The sequence below is a fragment of the Capsicum annuum genome, chromosome 4, assembly GCF_002878395.1.
Source record: "Capsicum annuum cultivar UCD-10X-F1 chromosome 4, UCD10Xv1.1, whole genome shotgun sequence".
In the NCBI taxonomy this organism is placed as follows: domain Eukaryota; kingdom Viridiplantae; phylum Streptophyta; class Magnoliopsida; order Solanales; family Solanaceae; genus Capsicum; species Capsicum annuum.
This window is the reverse complement of record NC_061114.1, coordinates 181621062-181640771: the sequence shown is the minus strand read 5'-3', so window position 1 is coordinate 181640771 and position 19710 is coordinate 181621062.

Genomic DNA, 19710 nt, shown 5'->3' with positions numbered 1-19710 from the left:
GGGTGAGTTAAGAATTAGCTAGGTCTTGGCATTTTCCTAGAAATAGGGATTCCCAATTGAGGTATTAGGAGGATTTGGCTGACACATCTATGAGGTATCCGAAAGGGTTCATGGAAATCTTGAGGTTTTGTTGACAAACTAGCCTCAATAATTCCTATCCTAGTTACCCATGTAGTTGATGACTAGAACTTACATTCAATTATCATTAACCCAAGCATAATTTGCCCCTAGGAAGATATAATCCCGAGATTTGTCTCATATTGAAGTTACAATCACAATTGTTGGCTTTAGCTTGTTAGCTTGAATAAACTTTGGTAAAATCACTTCCCCAAAGCTATTCCCCCTATATTAATTCAACTATTTTGCTTTGTATACATTACTGGTATCATTTCAGTAGCTATTAACACTCATAGGACTAGAAGAATAATTCCACTCCTCGAGGATTCGACCTCAACGTAAGTTGAGCTATAGTTACAACGATCGTTCTCTAAAAAAGAAATGGTCTAGGTGAGCGCAATCAACCTTCTATAAGTCTATTTATACAGTGATATTGTTTATATGACCAGTCACTTCCACCTTGATGTCGCCCAAAACTAACCTCCTAAGAAGTATGCTACAGCCGATGCAAAATATAGTAACCCAACTAAGTTGGGTTCGATCCCATAGAAAAGATGCTGAATAGTTGCTTAACTTGATGTAATTCACAAGAAGTGCGGAAAAGTAAATGGGAGATTTTAGAAGTAATCAGTAAGTAGTAACCGAACTTTAATGCTTTGAGTTGTAAACAATAGAAGAGGAACACTAGGACTGTGTTCCCCTGGCTTATTAACTCTGTAAGATTCTTGTGTTCATTTTACCTATTCTACTACTCTGTCTGTAAAGTCAACAAGCTATGTATTATCAACAGTCTTGTGAACATGTTGATAAATCTTACCCTTTACCTTGTGAGTCTCAGGGTGTCGCCTTTTTGCTCCTTGCCTGTGAATTTAGTTCAACTCTACCTTTTAAGTCTCGAGTTGATTAGATGAGATAGCGGAATATGAATGATGGAAGTGAATCTTAAATTATTGTCTTAATCCCCTTTTCCTAATCTCAAACTCCCTTATGAGGCCATTTACGAATACAGGCTATCCCCAAGCTTCTATAGTAGCTTTGAGGTCAATTAATGTAAAGAAGATTAAGATACATGAAGCTTACTTTAGAATAGATGAATCTCCCACTTCCTTTGCTTAGTTAATCTACCAGGGCTCTACAACCCTAGTCAGGGAAATTAGCCGCTCATGTTTAATAAAGAACCCATGATAATCAATGAAGAATTCATATAATTAATTTCACAAAATAAGATGAATAAAATCCAAAGTCCTTAATTGAATAATATCTCAAATATCTCAAGAACAAAGCAAATGTACGTAATAGAGTATCAAATAATGTAAGAGAATGTAAACTAATAAAAGATAAATCCTAGGGTATTTATAGGATCTTAAAAAATACTTATAAATCCTAATAAAAATGGAAAAGGAAAAGTTATGTCTGCACAAGGTACGACTCGCTCATCCACTTGTATGTTCTCCGTACGAGTCATACAATGCCTCTCGTATGCACTCCAGATCTCCCAAGGATTTAACTTTCTAATCTTCATACAACTTCTGCTCACTAGTCATACCTTAACCATACGACTCGTGGCCTTTACTCATATCCAACCGGGACTTCTTTCTTTCATGCTTTGAACACTAGCCTTCTTGCGGTTTGTTCTTATGAGTTGTACTCAGACTTTTGACTCGTATTATCCTGAGACTTCAACTCTAATTTTCTTTCTTGGGTTCTACTTTATGTATGACCATGATACGGCTCATACTCTCAGTCGTATCTCTTCTACACTTGGTTTTTCTTCCAGGCCTTGGTTTCTATTGTCCTTACGAGTCAGCCTCCGGGTCATATGAGGTGTTTACGACTCATGAGAAGGCTCGTTCTTTCTGCAACTTGGTCGTTTTAGGTCTTTTTCTTCCATTTTTAGTCCAACACTTATATTGACTTTTTTTCTGGAATAACCACAAAAGCACATCATATCTACTAAAATGACCTAAGTTCATGCATAATTTCATAGATTTTAAGTTTTGAAAGTTTCGTGTTTCCACGACACATCAACACCCTCAACTTAGAAGTTTGCGTGTAATCAGGCAAAACAAAAACAAAAACTATCAGAAAACACAATAAAGCTTAAACAAGAGGATCCTAAGATACCTGTGGAGGCAACCTTTCAATTCAGTTTTAAAAATTTTGTCTCTCTTCCTATTTATTTTTTTACCTTTTTCAAGACTCAAACTGTGTATATCAACTAGGCATACGGAGAAACATAAAGGAATCCGGTGACAGCATTACATTAGTAATAGATAACTGGGCATAGACACAAACCACATTAACCAAATAGTCTAGTAACCTAACAACATAACCCGTGTGTGTTCATAGTCAAAGAAATTCCATTCACTCTCGGTTAATATTGATTTATTTATTCTGGGATATAATAAACGACACTCTCACTCACAAAGAAGTATCATCGGTGTATACAGAATACCATAGGCTTGCCCATATGATCTCTTCCTAAGTTTTTGGACAGTCGAGGTAGGATCACAAAAGGACTTTATTAGGTTTGTAACGTAGGTTTGGAGTTGGTATGGTATCCTTTTGGGATTTATTTAGTGACTATGCCTCCTTCACACTACGGTTTTTTGGGGTGCACTTTATTTCCACTTATTTCGCCCTTATGTCTCCTTTTTTTATTTTTAAAACACAAGACTAGGCCAGGTACGACTTTTTCACTTTATTTTTTTTCTTTTATTTTTCGTTTCTTGCAATTTTTTTCTTTTCTTTTTATTTTCTTGCAATTTTTTTCTTTTATTTTTACCGCACCAGTCCTTTTTCATTTTACTCCCTACACTTCTTTCTTCATTCTCATTTTTCCTACACACCCCTATAATAGCAACCATTAACTTAGGTGATTTGCCTAGATTGAGGTGCACAGTGACCAAGGAGGACCAAGGCGAAAATAGTTTCATTGTAGAAACGGGAAGGTGAAATTGGTGTAAACAAAAAAACTTTGTCAATTTAGGCTCAAATATTTGGATCAAAGGGACTCATATTTTATTTGGTTGGGCATTTAGGCTCGAGTGCACATAAAATAAAAATGTCCTATGATCATTTCCTACTCGTCTATCTTGGATCTAGGTAAAAGTAACCGGGCAAGTTCTAGATTTCGATACACCGGGAACTCAGTAATACCTCACACACACTCGCACAGGGTTACACTGCTAGGTACTACTTATCCACTTATGCAATTGTTTGCCCTAGTTGCTATATTCCTAATCCTAATGTTGTTATCAGATTCACAGTAGTCTTACACAAATTATACAGTTCACAAAAAATTTTAGGAGGGGCATCAAATTTTCAGAACAACTTTTCAAAATTAGATAGTTTCAAGCTCAGTACTTTTTTCAAAGTAACATTGACAGCCATACATACAAAGTTTCCTCATATTATCAGCTATTTCCAACACATAAAACACAAAAACAAAACAAAAAAACACAAAATATACTAGTTCTTTAATTTTTTTAGATTGTGGACACGAGCTTCGAAACATGGAAAGTATAGCCCGTGGAGATGTTGGTACACTATCACCCCCAAATTAGAGCCTATGCATTGTCCCAGTGTATCTACAAATGTAATTTGTGGGATCGGGAACATACTTGGATGCGCAAGGTGCCAGATCATACAACATCAGCATGTGGGCCCTCAGGTCGAGTCCCACTATCCTTAATAGACGTCCCATTAACTATTAGGATGGTATCCGCAATAGTTGCACCAGTAATGGATGGTGCACTCAATGGTACAACAGTTGGTGGGTATACATCACCACCTCCCTCAATATTAACAACTGCCAATTTCGATCTACCGACTCCAACAAGCATCTCCTAAACCTACACCTATCAGTCTTGGTCATCCTGTAGGCTATCTCTTTTACCTTATTCATTGTATTATTTTCTGCACTACTCCAGTGCTTTCGCTTCTTCCTTTCTCTTCTCTTATTTATTGGGCCGCTACCAGGTCCAAAATAACCCAAATATTATCAATATGGACCTTGGGAAAACTGCCTCAACCATAGGCTCCAGAATAATTGATCAATCATATAATTCTGTAACCATCCTCTTAATCTCAGCTACCTCGTCTTTCACCTCTATAACATCAGGAGTCTGGCTACTACTAAACTACCGAATCATCCTCAGTTCAAATGCATCTAACCTCAGTTGTACCTATCTATCCTAGTTTGCCAACTGTGTGTCAACTCAGGGCTTCACTCTCCCTTTCATGTTTCAAAACTTGTCATCCAATATGCCTAATGTCTTCATCACCTCGATCTACATGGCCTATGAAATCATAACAAATTTGGATGACATACCCCTCGAGTGAGGTGGTACAGACTGCACTGGAGGTGGGGCACTAGATGTAACTGCTGCATTAGAAGTTTATGCATCACAGTCTGAACACTTGTCTCAGCAACCCCAGCAATCTAGTCTGACTGCATTGCCTGAACATATCGGCTACCATAACCGCTGCACGTCTTGCCTGCCTGGACAATGGGTTACCTGTATCTTTGATCAGTCCTAGGTTTCTGGTATTATTGGTCTCGACCAACTTATCAATACCCGAGAGTTCTTGCAACCCCACAGTCAAACATAACTTAGAGATCAAATACGGGTACGCCAGCAACAACTTTTGTCCTTCTATGGATCGCTCTCTCATCTCTCGAGCTAAGAACTCCCATACATCAAAATCATAACTGGCCCTGAACCCGGCTATCAAATCTTCCCAAATTAGGCTGAGTATATTATCCCCAGTAATGGGACATAGCCGGTGTCGAGCTAGCGCCCACCATGCCTTAGCCTCAAAGTTTAATGTATTCTTCTCTATATTCTGCAAAGTGACACCTGGGCTACCTACAACCCAGACTACGTCCTCACCATTTTGATGCTATACTCCCAGCAATCCATCTAAAATAACCCATCTTATCATCCAACCCTATCTATTTTCGAGTAATCTTTTGTATCTCCTCCAGATGGTAATCTATTTCACCAGTGTTTACCAGAGGCTAATAATCTGATGCATACCTGAATCTAGAAATTATGTATGGAGAGACGTTGACTTGTAAACCATGAATAATCAAGAAGGTAATGGGGTCATCACCTCTCCACAGTTGGCCATATGGAAACTATCTCTGCATCTCTCCCGTGTACGCTACATAAAACTCCCATACTAGTAAAGGACTATAACTGCCGAGTGCTCTGGTCATCCATTCAAAACCATACTACTTGAAATGTTTCTCAAACCTGGGAAACTCGGTCATCCCAGTAGTAGTCAACCTTCTCTCCAGATACAAGACCTATTTGATTTTTCCATTTTAGAGTCAACTCAGACCATCATTTATATAGCCTGCATATCGGGGTACCCCCATCACTCAATGATGGGTATTGGAGCTGGTATGATGGCAAGCTGGGGATCCTGTCTATCAGTTGGTGGCACATCAACTAATTTCTCACCAACCTGCTCTGAGATTTCTTTCTCAGAACTAGATTCAACATCATCACCCCCAACTTCTTCATTTAATCATTATTTTACAATATTGTCCTCTTTAGACTGGGACAGTATTTGAGGTAGTAATGTGTGGGGGTTTCTCCTTCTTGTCTCTTTTGGGAATATGTCTTCTAGAGTGACTAGTTTTATTCCCAGGGGCATTTCTCTGGTCTCTTGGATTAACCTGTCCCTTTATTGGGATTTTAACCAAGTCATCATTACTGCTGGATTACTCTGTTGACTGAGAACTGGAAGATTGTACCTTTTTGTTTCCCTTCTTGGCAACTTGTTTAGAAGATGACATATCGGGAGGCATGGTAACTTGGTACAAACACTTATAGTAATTAAATAAAGAAAATAAAGCAAAAATAAGAAAATAAATTTCAGTGTGCAATGTTTGTTCATAGTACGAATGAGGATTTAGAGTCGTATCATTAGGGTACGACTATATTATCAAGTCATATGATACTCATTGTGGACTCGAATGTTCACTGGTCTACTTATTATTCCTCCTTACTAGTCGTAAGATCAAGGTAATACTCATAACCAACACTTGTAAGTAGTTCAGAATCAAAACTCTAAAACATAACCTCTTCCTAGGTCCTTACGACTAGTGTGTACGAGTTGTATGGTTTGGAAATGACTCGTATAAGAAAGTCATACCCATAGCAGAATCTATACTTAGTTAGACTTACATGTTTTCAGTGGTTAAGAGTCTAGTTATGACTCGTTACTTGTGGGAATAAGTCATAAGAGGTATCTGAAATGCCCTGAGTCTATACCCCAGACATTACACATTGCTAGTGACCCCAAAGGACCACCATCTAACCCATGACTAGTACCTGCTATGAGCATTGAACAAAAGTAACACTGTAATAATTATATAACTAAAATAAATGTGGAAGTAAGGCTGTAAATGCCATAAGGTTCATAACTGAAGAAAATACTGAATACTGGAACATCTGTCTGAAACACTCTAGTCTAAAAGCCTCTATTGTCTAAATATAGAGTTGATGGGACAAGCCCCTAACTAAATCCTACTGCTGCACACTGAAATACTGAAATAATGTAATAACTTTGTCGTCGAACTATGAGGACTCACCACTAAGTCTGTTTCTGATAGATTGGGATGCTAAGTGCAGTTAGGAGCCCGCATGCCCGAACCTATGATATAAAACATTATAGCTTAAAAGAAAGGTATGCATCAGTACTTTGAATGTACTGGTATTCTAAGTAAGGTAGGCTGATATGCATGAACAAATAACTGACTGAGTAGCATGAATATAACTAAATGAGAGTACATGCATGGATACATAAACTGTAACTGAGATCATGTTAATATTGAATACTGAGTTTTGAATACTGATTAACTAATATCTGAGTTTACTGATACTGTAATACTAATAACTATGTGACTGTTATTGACAGCCCTAATTTTGTAGAGAAGAATAGTGCTGAGTTCCATACTGAGCTATATGACTGTGTCTGACAATCCTAATTCTGTAGAATAGAACTATGCTGAGTTCCATATTGAGTTGTATAACTGTGTCTAATAGACCTAATTCTGCAAAACTAAACTACGTTATATACTGAGACTGAAAGAAAAACTGTGGGAGATAATCATCTAACTGACATGCCCCATCTCTAAACTGATTTGGGGCTCAACTTGTAATCCCAGTTGGAAGGATATTGATAACACTCAACTTACCCGTTAATTAAGTGCAAGGCGGTCGTCGTCAAGAAATTTACCCAACTTTGAAGTCGGGTTCGAATCCACAGGGAACAATGTGAGTGCGATTAAACTAGTTTGAAACTAAAGCTACAAGTTAAATTGAAACAAATGCTGCGAAAAGATAAAATGGGGGTTTTCGATGATCAAACAAATGTTAAAGTTTTAATTTGCCTCAGAGCTCAAAACTAAAATTTCAATGGTTCAAATCAAAAATAGAGAGGAAATAGGGTTGTGATCACTATGATTAGTAATCCTCCATTGAATAATAGCTTTAGTATTGGATTCTCGTGAATTATGGGAAACACCAAATTATCAGTTTTGGTAGTCCATCTAAGTTTTTCTCAACCTACCTAGATGTTGAACTCCCTAATTCTCTCAAACTTAGGAAAGCATTCTATTCATTCTGATTTTATCTCTAGTTGATCAACTTGTTACAACATTAATCGTTAGATGAGAACTTAACCTTCCCAAATCCTCGTTGATAATTTGCTACCTTTAGTTTATTTCTCAGTTTGAGAAAATCAACATAAGGTGGGATCTATTGTTTGTAACCAATAAATAACAATCATAACAAAGGAATTATCAAGATATCCCTACAATTACTGAAACCCTAGCCAACTATTAAATCCATAGAGGAATAATCATAGATCCCACAACCCTAGTCGTGGGTTTTAGTTCCACATAAAAGAGAAAGCGATAACAATAACTGAATTCATAATTCAAAATGATTAAACTTACAAAAAATAGTCAGAAATTGATTCTCTTCCCAAATTCAAGAAGAATATCCCTCAACTAAATCAAAGAATTGAAAATTGGATTCTAAGTTAAGAGACCAAAAAGAGGTAAACTGGCCTTTAGAGTGAGTTCCAGCCATTTCAAGATGTCCAAGAAGATGCCCCTCTCAATGAACCCTAAAAGCTGCTATTTATATCCGTGAGTTAAGAAAAATGCAAAATTAAGAATTCAAAATTTTTTTAGGTGATGACATGTCTATAACTTATCACAAATATGATAAGTTATCAGAGAATGTCGTCAGGTCCTCTTCATCTATCTAATGACCTGTGTGACGACTTATCACAAGTCTGATAAGTTATCAGACCTGTCATCAGACCTTGATTCCAATTTCTGCCTTCTTCTTCTGAGTGACGACATGCCTGATGGCTTATCAAAGATCTGATAGCTTATCAGGATATGTCATCAGAAAATCTTCAATTTTTCTTTTCTCTGCCTATGTGTAACGACATGGTCTGAGAGCTTATCACAGATCTGATAGCTTATCAGACCAAGTCATCAGAAGAAATCTTCAGAACTTAATTTCTTGCCACTTTCACCAAAAATCATCCTTTTTCATAGAGATTTCATGTATTTTTATGCATCTTGACTTTTATGCAATATCAAAGAGAAAAAAATCAAAAACGACAAAAGTTTCTTAAGACATTACAATTATTCTCAGTTAAAAGCCTCAAATATGTTAGCATCTGCTCACACATCAGGTGTCAGTACCGTACCACGAGTAAAGACAAGTGCTGAGTCACCCTCATATGGCAGGTGCTCTGAATAAGAATGGTGGTACCTTCGACTGGCAGGTAAGATACCTCATCAACCTTCAACTGGCAGTTGATGTCACAACCTATGCTGGCTATGTAGTTATGGAACACAAGGATTGCTTCTAAGTATCACAACCTCTTCTGGAAGGTGATTTTTCATCCTTGGGTTTACTCGGTGTTGAATCCTACTCCCAACTGAATAGACACTGAACTGAACACTAGACTGTTCTAGGCTGGATCAAACTATTACTAATTGTGTTGTCTAACTGAACTAAACTGAGTTCAATGGGTTCCACTAATTGATGGAGTACTACTGAGTTCTGTTAGCTGACTGATCTTGTGTGTACTTATACGCCTAAGCACAATAACTTATCCATATTTTATCTATGTTTAGAGAACAAAGTGCCTAGTTTCTTATGTTTTTACTCTACTTCTACGTAATTGAGCTAACCGATGTGATTAGCATGATTTCAGGTATAATGAGGCAGATGAAGAAATTATGGGACTATGGAATACGGATGGAATATGACATAAGAGAGAGTAGCAATTTGGACCAAATGTGGTGCCTAGAAACTATGTCCAAGACTAGTTTGTCATTTATAATTAGTTTAGGGACTTAGAAGACAATTATGAGAGAAAAGATAATTAAAAGGCTTAATGCTGAATTTTTATTCATTATTGAATTATTCTGAATTATTTAGAGAGAGGAGAATAGCAGCTTAGGGTGGAGAGACAGAAAAACGTTTCTTCTCTCTTACTTTTACTATTCGCACACCAAGATCGTCTTCTAGTTTTTGGTATGATAAATATATTTATGATGATTTTCGTTTTATTCATGAGTAGCTAAGTTTATTAGTTAGGGTTATGGAATCCTTGTAGCATACAATCTATTAGTTTGGATTTTGAATTCATTATGCATTGACTTGTTTATATCATACTCTCTTCGCTTATCTTGAATTCTCGTGGTTGCAAACATAGAGGATGTGCCTTAAAACGCAACTTGTTCGAAAGAAAGGTTGTTGTTCGAAAAAGAGAGTAGTGACAAGAAAATAGGATTACCAACCTCTATTTCATAAGTTAATGCCTTAGCAGGATTAACTACTTGGAGATTTTGTGTTGTTTTTGGTAAACGCTTTTGATTCGAGAGAACTAAAGTGAATTAGTCCTTGATGGTTGAGAAAGACTAGGATTATGTTGTTAAATACAATACGTTTCTCTGTAAACACGATGCATGTATGAATTTGTAAAGCCCATAGTGAGAATGTATTGAAAACTACAAGGTGGACATAACCCTAGCTTACTATTTCTCTGAATTTGAATACTACTACACATATTTCATCTTGTTAAACTGAAACCATTAATTTGTGAACTAAATCAAATCCCCCTATTTATTTTATGAAAACAAAAGATTAAAAGTTAACTAATCTGCATACAACTTAATTAGAACCATATTCCCTTTGGGATTCGACCCCAACCTAGTTGGGTTATACATTTGACAATGACCGTTTATTCTCTTGTAAGAGAGGTGTAATTTGAGCGTTATCACTGAATGAGTTTACTAAGTTCTAAACTGATTACTGAAATAAGACCGTGACTGATTACTGAGTACTACTATTTGTTACACTACTGAAACTGTTCTATAACTACTGTAGCTCAAGGTAAACGGCTAGACTTTCGGGTATTGAATACCCGCAGGACTCGATAACATGAAAAGTAAAACATAGTGTAAACTTGAAAAGCATAACAATGCACACTTGTTTATAAATCATTCATTAAGACATTTCATCAAACACTTGTGAGGTATAAGCTTTCACATATTCTAGCATGACATGATTTTCCCTCTTTATTCACATGAGCAACTTAGTAAGCACTTGGAAAACATAAGCTATGCATATAATACTAAATAACATGTAGACATCACAATTTAAATCCCAATTTATCAAATCAAGGGTTTTAACATGAATTCACATAATACCACACACATGTTAAGTAATTTCACATGACATTGTAATAAACCATAAACTAGAAACCCAATTAACATCATAATCATGAACATACTCAAATCCAATACGGAATTCATGAAATCAATTAACTTAAGGTTTTAAAAGAGTTTCTTGAACTCCAAGGGCGGAAGGAAATCCTTGGATGAACACTTCACATACCTTGGTACTTGAATTTGGAAAGAATAATGGAGTGTTCTTGAAGATTGGACCTTGAAAATAGAAGCCCTAGGGTTTGTTCTTGAGTAATTTATGAGAGAATGATGGATTTATCCTCTTTGGAATGATTAATTTCATGTTTTGGGGCTGAATAGAGGTGGGAAAATAACCCAATTACCCATCTGGATGCGGCTTATAATGACTGAAGATGGGCCTAGTAACACGCAGCTCAATGTGCAACCTTAATGGGGTCGACGCTACGGTCGATGCTCCACGTCAAGTCTGTATCGACTCATTAAAATTTGACACTGAGAGCTAGGATAAAAATTTATGACATGATAGGTGATGTGGCACGTTGAGATCGCATTAATCCACTGGTTTGGACTTCCAAATATGCCTCAAACGATGTTCAAAAAATCCAAAACTCATTCGAGAACTTCTACTTTAATTCCTAATCATGAATTAACCTAAAGATCGACATTTAATGGTTGTAAGTGTCACAAAATAAGATTGCCAATTTATGAGGGTTAAAATAATTCTAAGTACAAGCACTTAGCTGAAATTTCTAAGTCTGTGGACCCTTTTTCATGCTCTAATGCCAGAGTTAGGGTTAGAATTTTGCAGGGTCTTACAATATCTCCCATTTGGGAATATTCATCCTCAAATGAGCATGAATAAGCTGAGAATACTAATAGACTAAGTCTACATAATGAACATGCACAACTGAGACATGATTACATGCCTGAAATTACTGATGTACTAATTTTTTCATACTGAACATGTATAACTGAAACATGACTTAAACTAAATCTGAAAGCATGTCACATGACTGAGCTGTTTCAAGAAGGTATGCATGATATGAGAATGATATGCAGCTGAACTGATATCAGACTTACAAAGGAAATCTGAATAAGAAACTGACTAAATTCAAGGAAAACTATTACCTTAAGCTAAATTGAGTTTGTGGAGAAGAGGTGGGGATACTTGGTCCGCATATCTGCTTCTGTTTCCAAAGAAGCTCCCTCAACGGACTGATTCCACCAAAAAACTTTGATCAGAGGGACTTCTTTGTTCCTCAGTCTGTGAATCTGATAATCAAAGATTTTGATTGGGATCTCTTTATAAGAGAGACTATTCTGACGCTCTAAGCCCTCAATAGGGACTACAACTTCTGGGTCTCCTATGCATTTCTTTAGTAAGGAGACATGAAACACTGGATGGATTGAAGCTAAGTCTAAAGACAACTCAAGCTCATAGGCTACCTTTCTAAAATGGCTGAGAATTCGGTAAGGACCGACATACCAAGGGCTGAGCTTTCCCTTCTTGCCAAACCTATTCACTCCTTTCATAGGAGAGATTTTCAAATACACATAATCCCTAATCTCAAACTTAAGATCCTTTTTGAGCGCATCTGCGTATGATTTCTGTCAGCTCTAAGTTGTCTTAAGCCTTTCCCTGATCAATTGAACTTTTTCTAAGGTATCAAATACCAAGTCAGGCCCTACCACTATGGCCTCACCCACTTCAAACCAACCAATGGGAGATCTACATCTCCTCCCATAAAGCACCTCAAACAGATTTATCTGAATGCTGGAATAGTAACTATTATTATATGAAAACTCAATCAGTGACAAATGGTCATCCCAACTTCCCTTAAAGTCAATGTCACACGCCCTTAGAATATCTTTTAGAGTCTAAATGGTCCTTTCTACTTGACCATCTGTCTGATGGTGAAAGGTTGTACTGAGGTGAACTTGGGTACCAAGACCCTTCTAGAAGGCTTTCCAGAAATAAGAGGTAAACTGTGTACCTCTATCTGAAATGATGGATAACGGCACTCTGTGCAATCTGACCAACTCTCTAACATAGAGCTTGGCATAATCTTTGGCTTAATAAGAGGTATGAACTGGTAGGAAGTAAGCTAATTTGGTCATTCTTTCTATGATAACCCAAATTGAATCATGCTGACGACGAATATGAGGCACACCTATCACAATATCAATGTTCACCTCCTCCTACTTCCAAGTGGGAATAATAAACTCCTACATAGACCCACTAGGCTTCTGATGCCAGATCTTAACCTGCTGACACTCTAAGAACTTAGCCATAAACTCTAAAATATATCTCTTCATACCACTCTACCAATAGACTTCCCACAAGTTGTAATACATCTTGGTGGCCCCTAGATGAATCGAGTAGTGTGCACCATGTGTTTCTGTAAGAATCTTCTATCTCAAGTCATCTACACCTGGCATGCATAGCTGACTCTGACAACTTAACACACTATCTCCCCCTTAGGAGAAAACCTCTACTTTCTAATCTTTGACTGACTCTTTCAACTTAACTAGACTAGGGTCTCTGTCCTGCTTTTCCTTCACTTTGAAAACTGGAGATGATTCTAAACTACTCTGCATCCATACACTACCTTCTGCTGAATAGACTAAGCAGAAACCTAGTCGGGCAAGCTGATGAACTTCCTGAACTAACTTCTTCTTATCATCTTTCACGTGAGCAATACTACCCATAGACATCCTACTGAGAGCATCAGCCACTACATTGTCTATGTCTGGATGATACAGAACACTCATGTCATAATCCTACAACAACACTAACCACCTTCTCTAACAGAGGTTTAGGTCTTTCTGAGAAAATACATACTGCAAGCTCTTATGGTCAGTGAACACATCAATGAGCACTCCATACAAATAATGCCTCTAAATCTTTAAGGCAAATACTACAGCTGCTAACTTAAGATCATGAGTGGGGTAGTTCTTTTCATAGGGCTATAGTTGTCTAGAGGCATAGGCTATGACCTTACCTCTCTGCATCAAAACACACCCCAAACCAACCTTAGAAGCATCATAATATACCAAAAATCCATTTGAACCATCTGGTAAGGTCTAGACTAGAGTTGTAGTGAGTCGAGTCTTCAACTCCTGAAAACTCTTCTCACAAGAATCTGACCACTGGAATTTGACTTTCTTCTAAGTCAATCTAGACATAGGGAATGCAATAGAGGAAAATCCCTCAACAAACCATCAGTAATAGTCAGCCAACCCAAGAAACTCCTAATATCTAATGGAGAGATGGGTCTGGGCTAGTTTCTCACTGCTTTGGTCTTTTGGGAATCGACTCTAATGCTATCACCGAAAATGATATGGTCAAGAAAATCTACTTACCTTAGCCAAGTACTGCTTGAACACATGGTTCATTAAGTCCATGAAAGCTGTTGGGGCATTGGTAAGACCAAATAATATGACCAAGAATTCGAAGTGACCATACCGAGTTTTGAAGGTTGTCTTCAGAATGTCATATTCTCTGACTCTAAGCTGATGATATCCTGATCTAAGGTCTTTCTTAGAAAAGTAACTGGCACCCTGAAGTTGGTCAAACAAGTCATCAATTCTGGAAAGTGGATACTTGTTCTTGATCATAACTTTATTTAGCTGATGATAGTCTATGCACATTCTGAGAGAACCATCTTTATTATACATAAATAGAACTGGTACACCCCACGGGGATACACTGGGTCTGATGAATCCCTTATCTAGGAGATATTTTAATTGTTCTTTTAACTTCTTGAGTTCTATAGAAGTTATTTTGTATGGTCGAATAGAGATGAGTTGGGTATATGAAAGAAGATTAATTCTAAAGTCAATTTCCCTCTCGAGAGGAACTCTGGGAAGATCTTTGAGAAACACATCTGGGAATTCACATGCTACTGATACTAACTCAAGAGTAAGGGTTTCTGAAATAGTGTCCTAAACTCGAACAAGTTGGTAGACACATTCTTTAGATATCATTTTCCTTGCCCTAAGGTAGGAAACAAGATGACCTCTAAGTGTTGAAGTACTACCCCTCCACTCTAGGATAGGTTCTTTTGAAAATTGAAACTGGACAATTTGGTTTATGCAGTCAACTGAAACATAGCATGAATGAAGACAATCAATGCCATGAATGACATCAAAATCTTTTATCTCTAATTTGACTAAGTCTACTGAAATAAATTTATGAGAAACCATAATTGGACAGTTCCTGTATATCCACCGAGCTATGATAGATTTACCCACTGGGGTAGAAATTGAGAAAGGCTCTTCTAGAATTTTGGGACTGACTCTAAAGTCAACGGCTATATAAGGATTTACAAAGGAAAAAGAAGCTCTTGGATCTCATAAACCATAAACATGTAAATGATAAATCTATAACGTACCAGTGACAACATCAGGAGAAATTTCCTGATCCTATCAGGACTGAAGTGCATAGAAACTATTTAGGCATTACCCACTGGTGGCACTGGAAGTGGCACCTTACTGATTCAGGTGATTCGGACTGAGCTGGGGGTGATTATACTGACCCATGGAACCTGACTGAGGATAATCTCTGATTCTATGGCCTTTCTTGCCATACCCGAAACACAAACCACCTACATCCCTACGCATGCCCTGATAATTCCTACCATACTTTAACCAGAGAGGATTTGTATGACCACTCTTTGGCCATGACATCCTGTCCCTCTTAGTCTTTCTCCCCTTTTTCCTATGCTTCTTCCCTTTACTATGCTGAGTAGAGGCCATAAGCCTAGATAGGACAATAGACAGCTGATTGCTCTGAGCAACTACTGAATAAGCTAAGGTAGTAAAAGCAGCTCTGAATTCTGCGTAGGAGATGTGCTCATTCAGGGGATCTACCTGAACGGGTAGAGATGCTGGCTGATTTTTATTCCTTATTCCATTAACTTTTCTGGGAAACTTTCCTAAAACGTCTTATAGCCTCTTGTCCATAAGTGTGGCATGCTACACACCCATGTACAAGACTCTACTAGACATGGATTTTAGAATTCCTAGGACTCTATTGAACCTTACTCTCTAATACCAAGTTTGTAACACCCCGAGTTTGTAACCCAGACACTACACAAAGCTAGCGACCTTGAAGGACCACCAGCTAACCTATGACTGATACCTGCTGTGAGCACTGAACAATAGTAACACTGTAATAATTGTATAACTAAAATAAATACAAAAGTAAGGTTGTAAATTCTATAAGATTCATAACTAAAGAAAATACTGAATACTAATAACTAAATACTAGAATATCTGTCTGAAATAATCTAGTCTGAAAGCCTCTACTATCTTAATATAGGATTGATAGGACAAGCCCCCAACTAACTCTGACTGTCGTATATTGAAATAGTAAAATAATGTAATAACTTTGTCCTCAAACTATGAGGACTCACCACTAAGTCTGTTGCTGATAGATTGGGCTGCTAAGTACGGTCAGGAGCCCGTACATCTAAACCTATGATATAAAACATCATACACAAAAGAAAGATATGTATTAGTACTTTGAATGTACTGGTATGCTAAGTGAGGTAGGCTGATATGCATGGGTTCATATGCATAAACAAATAACTGACTGAGTAGCATAAATATAACTAAATAAGAGTACATGCATGGATACATAAACTGTAACTGAGATCATGTTAATATTGAATACTGAGTTTTGAATACTGATTAACTAATATCTGAGTTTACTGATACTGTAATACTAATAATTGAGTGACTATTTCTTACATTCCTAATTCTGTAGAGCGAAACTGTGATGGTTCCATACTGAGATGTGTGACTGTATCTTACAGTCCTGATTCTATAGAATAGAACTGTGCTGAATTCTATATTGAGTTGTGTGACTGTGTCTGACAATCCTCATTCAGTAGAACTGAACTGAGTTCTATATTGAGAATGAAACTGAAACAGTTAGAGATAATCATCAAACTGACATACCCCTTCTCTGAATTGATTTGGGGTCTAACCTGTAACCCTAGTTGGAAGGGTATCAGTATCGTGCCATGGGTAAAGACAAGTGCTAAGTCACCCTTATCTGGCAGGTTCTTTGAATGAGAATGGCGGTACCCTCGACTGGCAGGTAAGATACCTCATCAACCCTCTACTGGCAAGTTAAAGTCTCAACCTATGCTGGCTATATAGTTTTGGAACACAAGTACTACTTCTAAGGATCAAACCCTCTGTTGGCAGGTGAGTCCCCATCCTTAGGTTCACTCGATACTCAATCCTACTCCCAAATGAATAGGCATTGAACTGAACACTAGACTGTTCTAAGTTGGACTGAACTGTTATTGATTGTGTTGTCTAACTCAACTAAACTGAGTTCACTAGGTTCCACTAACTGATGAAGTACTACTGAGTTCTATTAGCTAACTGAGTTTATTGAGTTTTGAAATGATTACTGAAATGAGACCGTGACTGATTACTGAGTACTACTATTTGTGACACTACTGAGACTTTTCTGTAACTACTGCATCTTTAGGTAAACAACTATACTTTCAGGTATTGAATACCCCCAGGACTCGATAACATGAAAAGTAAAACATAGTATAAACTTGGAAAGCATAACAATGCACACTTGTTCATAAGTCATTCATAGGGACATTTCATCAAACACTTGTGAGGTATAAGCTTTCACATATGCTAGCATGACATGATTTTCCCTCTTTATTTACATGAGCAACTTATTAAGCACTTGGGAAACATAAGCTACCTGCATAATACTAAATAACATGTAGGCATCATAATTTTAATCCAAATTTACCAAATCAAGGGTTTTAACATGACTTCACATGATACCACACATATATTAAATAATTTCATATGAATTTGTAACAAACCATAGATTCGGAACCCAATTAACATCATAATCATGAACATACTCAAATCCAACATAGAATTCATGAAATCAATTAACTTGAAGTTTTAAAAGAGTTTCTTGAACTCCAAGGGTGGAAGGAAACCCTTGGATGAACACTTCACATACCTTGATACTTGAATTTGGGAATAATGATAGAGTTTTCTTGAAGATTGAACCTTGAAATTAGAAGCCCTAGGGTTTGTTCTTGAGTAATTTGTAAGAGAATGGTGGATTTTACCTCTTTAAAATGATTAATGTCGTGTTTTTGGGGATGAATAAGGGTGGGAAAATGGCCTAATTACCTCTATAGACAAGGATTTTGAGGACTAAAGACGGGCCTAGTGAAATGCACCCCAACGTGCCACGTCAATTAGATCGACGCGATGGTCGACGTGCCGCATTGAGTCTGTATCTACACACTAGAATTTGACACTGGGAGCTGGGAAAAATATTTATTGATGCGATAGGTGATGCAGCGCGTCGAGATCACATTGATCCACTAATTTGGACTTCCAAACGTGCCTCAAACAATGTTCAAAAATCCAAAACTCATCCGAGAACATCTATTGTCATTCCTGATCATGAATCAACCTAAAGATCGATATTTAATGGTCGTAAGGGTCACAAAATTACATCTTCAACTTATGAAGGTTAAAATAATTCTAAGTTCAAACTCTTAGCTGAAATTTCTAAGTCTGGGGACCTTTTCTCATGCTCTAAGGGGCTGAGTTAGGCTTAGAATTTTGCAGGGTCTTACAATATCATAATGATTGCAACATAGAAGTTAAACTTTAGAGTTGACTCCAATTCAAATTCCCCAATCTACCATCTACTTTATGCAAAAATATCACCAAATTTTAGTCAAAACAACACACAATATTAACACCCAAAATCAAGTTTACCCCCAATTTCCCATTTTTAACTCAAAACTTATGATCTAGGGTACCAAATTTCTACCCACAAGTAATTACAACTTCAAGAAAGTCTAGAATATCTCACATTTATAATTTCAACTTTAGATATAATGAATTTAACTTTGAAAGCTTACTTGATTTTTAGAGATACTAAATTTGCTTGAATTAGATTTTTCTTCCCAAAATTTGTGCCTAACTCAAGCAATGTGAAAGATTCAAGCAAGTTGGTAAGTTCTATTGAGGTAAAATCGTTCTTTGGGAGCTTCCAATTCATGCAACAATAGAGGTATTGTGATGTGGGAGTGATTTGGATCTCGGTTGCCCTATTTGTTTCAAATCGATTGAGCTGGGTCGTTGACCCACAACCCCAACTTGATAGCTTGGGTAGGAGTCATGTGTATTAATCTTACCCAAACTTATAAGTCTTTTTCTCCTCTCTCAAAGACCTGGAACCTTACTGGGTTCTAAAGTTGATACGACGCAATGTGATGAGTCATACCTTTAGGGTAAGACTAGTTCTAAGATTCCTGAAAACTCTAGAAAATTTTGCCTAGATCTACATTTTCTTCCCAAGTCCTTACGACTCTTACTCATGAGTCGTATCCTTGAGATACAACTCGTGAAGAGTACCCTCGAGATACGACTCATGAAGAGTCTGTATGACCTAGTTTCTTGAAATTTTCTAGATCTTTTCTGCAATGATTAGTCCTTCACACTGAACAAACATATTACCCTATAAATAAATAAATAAATAAGTACAAAACATGGGTTGTATCCTACACAATGCTTGATTTAACATCATGGCACGATGTGGCTAAGTTGGATACTAGTTTTCACCAACTAGCCTCATAGGTTGCCTCCCATGCAACATTTAGTTTCCTTGGTTACTCAAACTTCAAAAGGTTGATTTCAAAAATAACACTCACTTATTCATTGTTACCCATATAAGGCTTTACTCGTTGCCCATTCTCCTTGAATGTGGCTTCACCATCCTTATTCAATTCCAAAGCACCATACAGATAAACCTTTGTAAC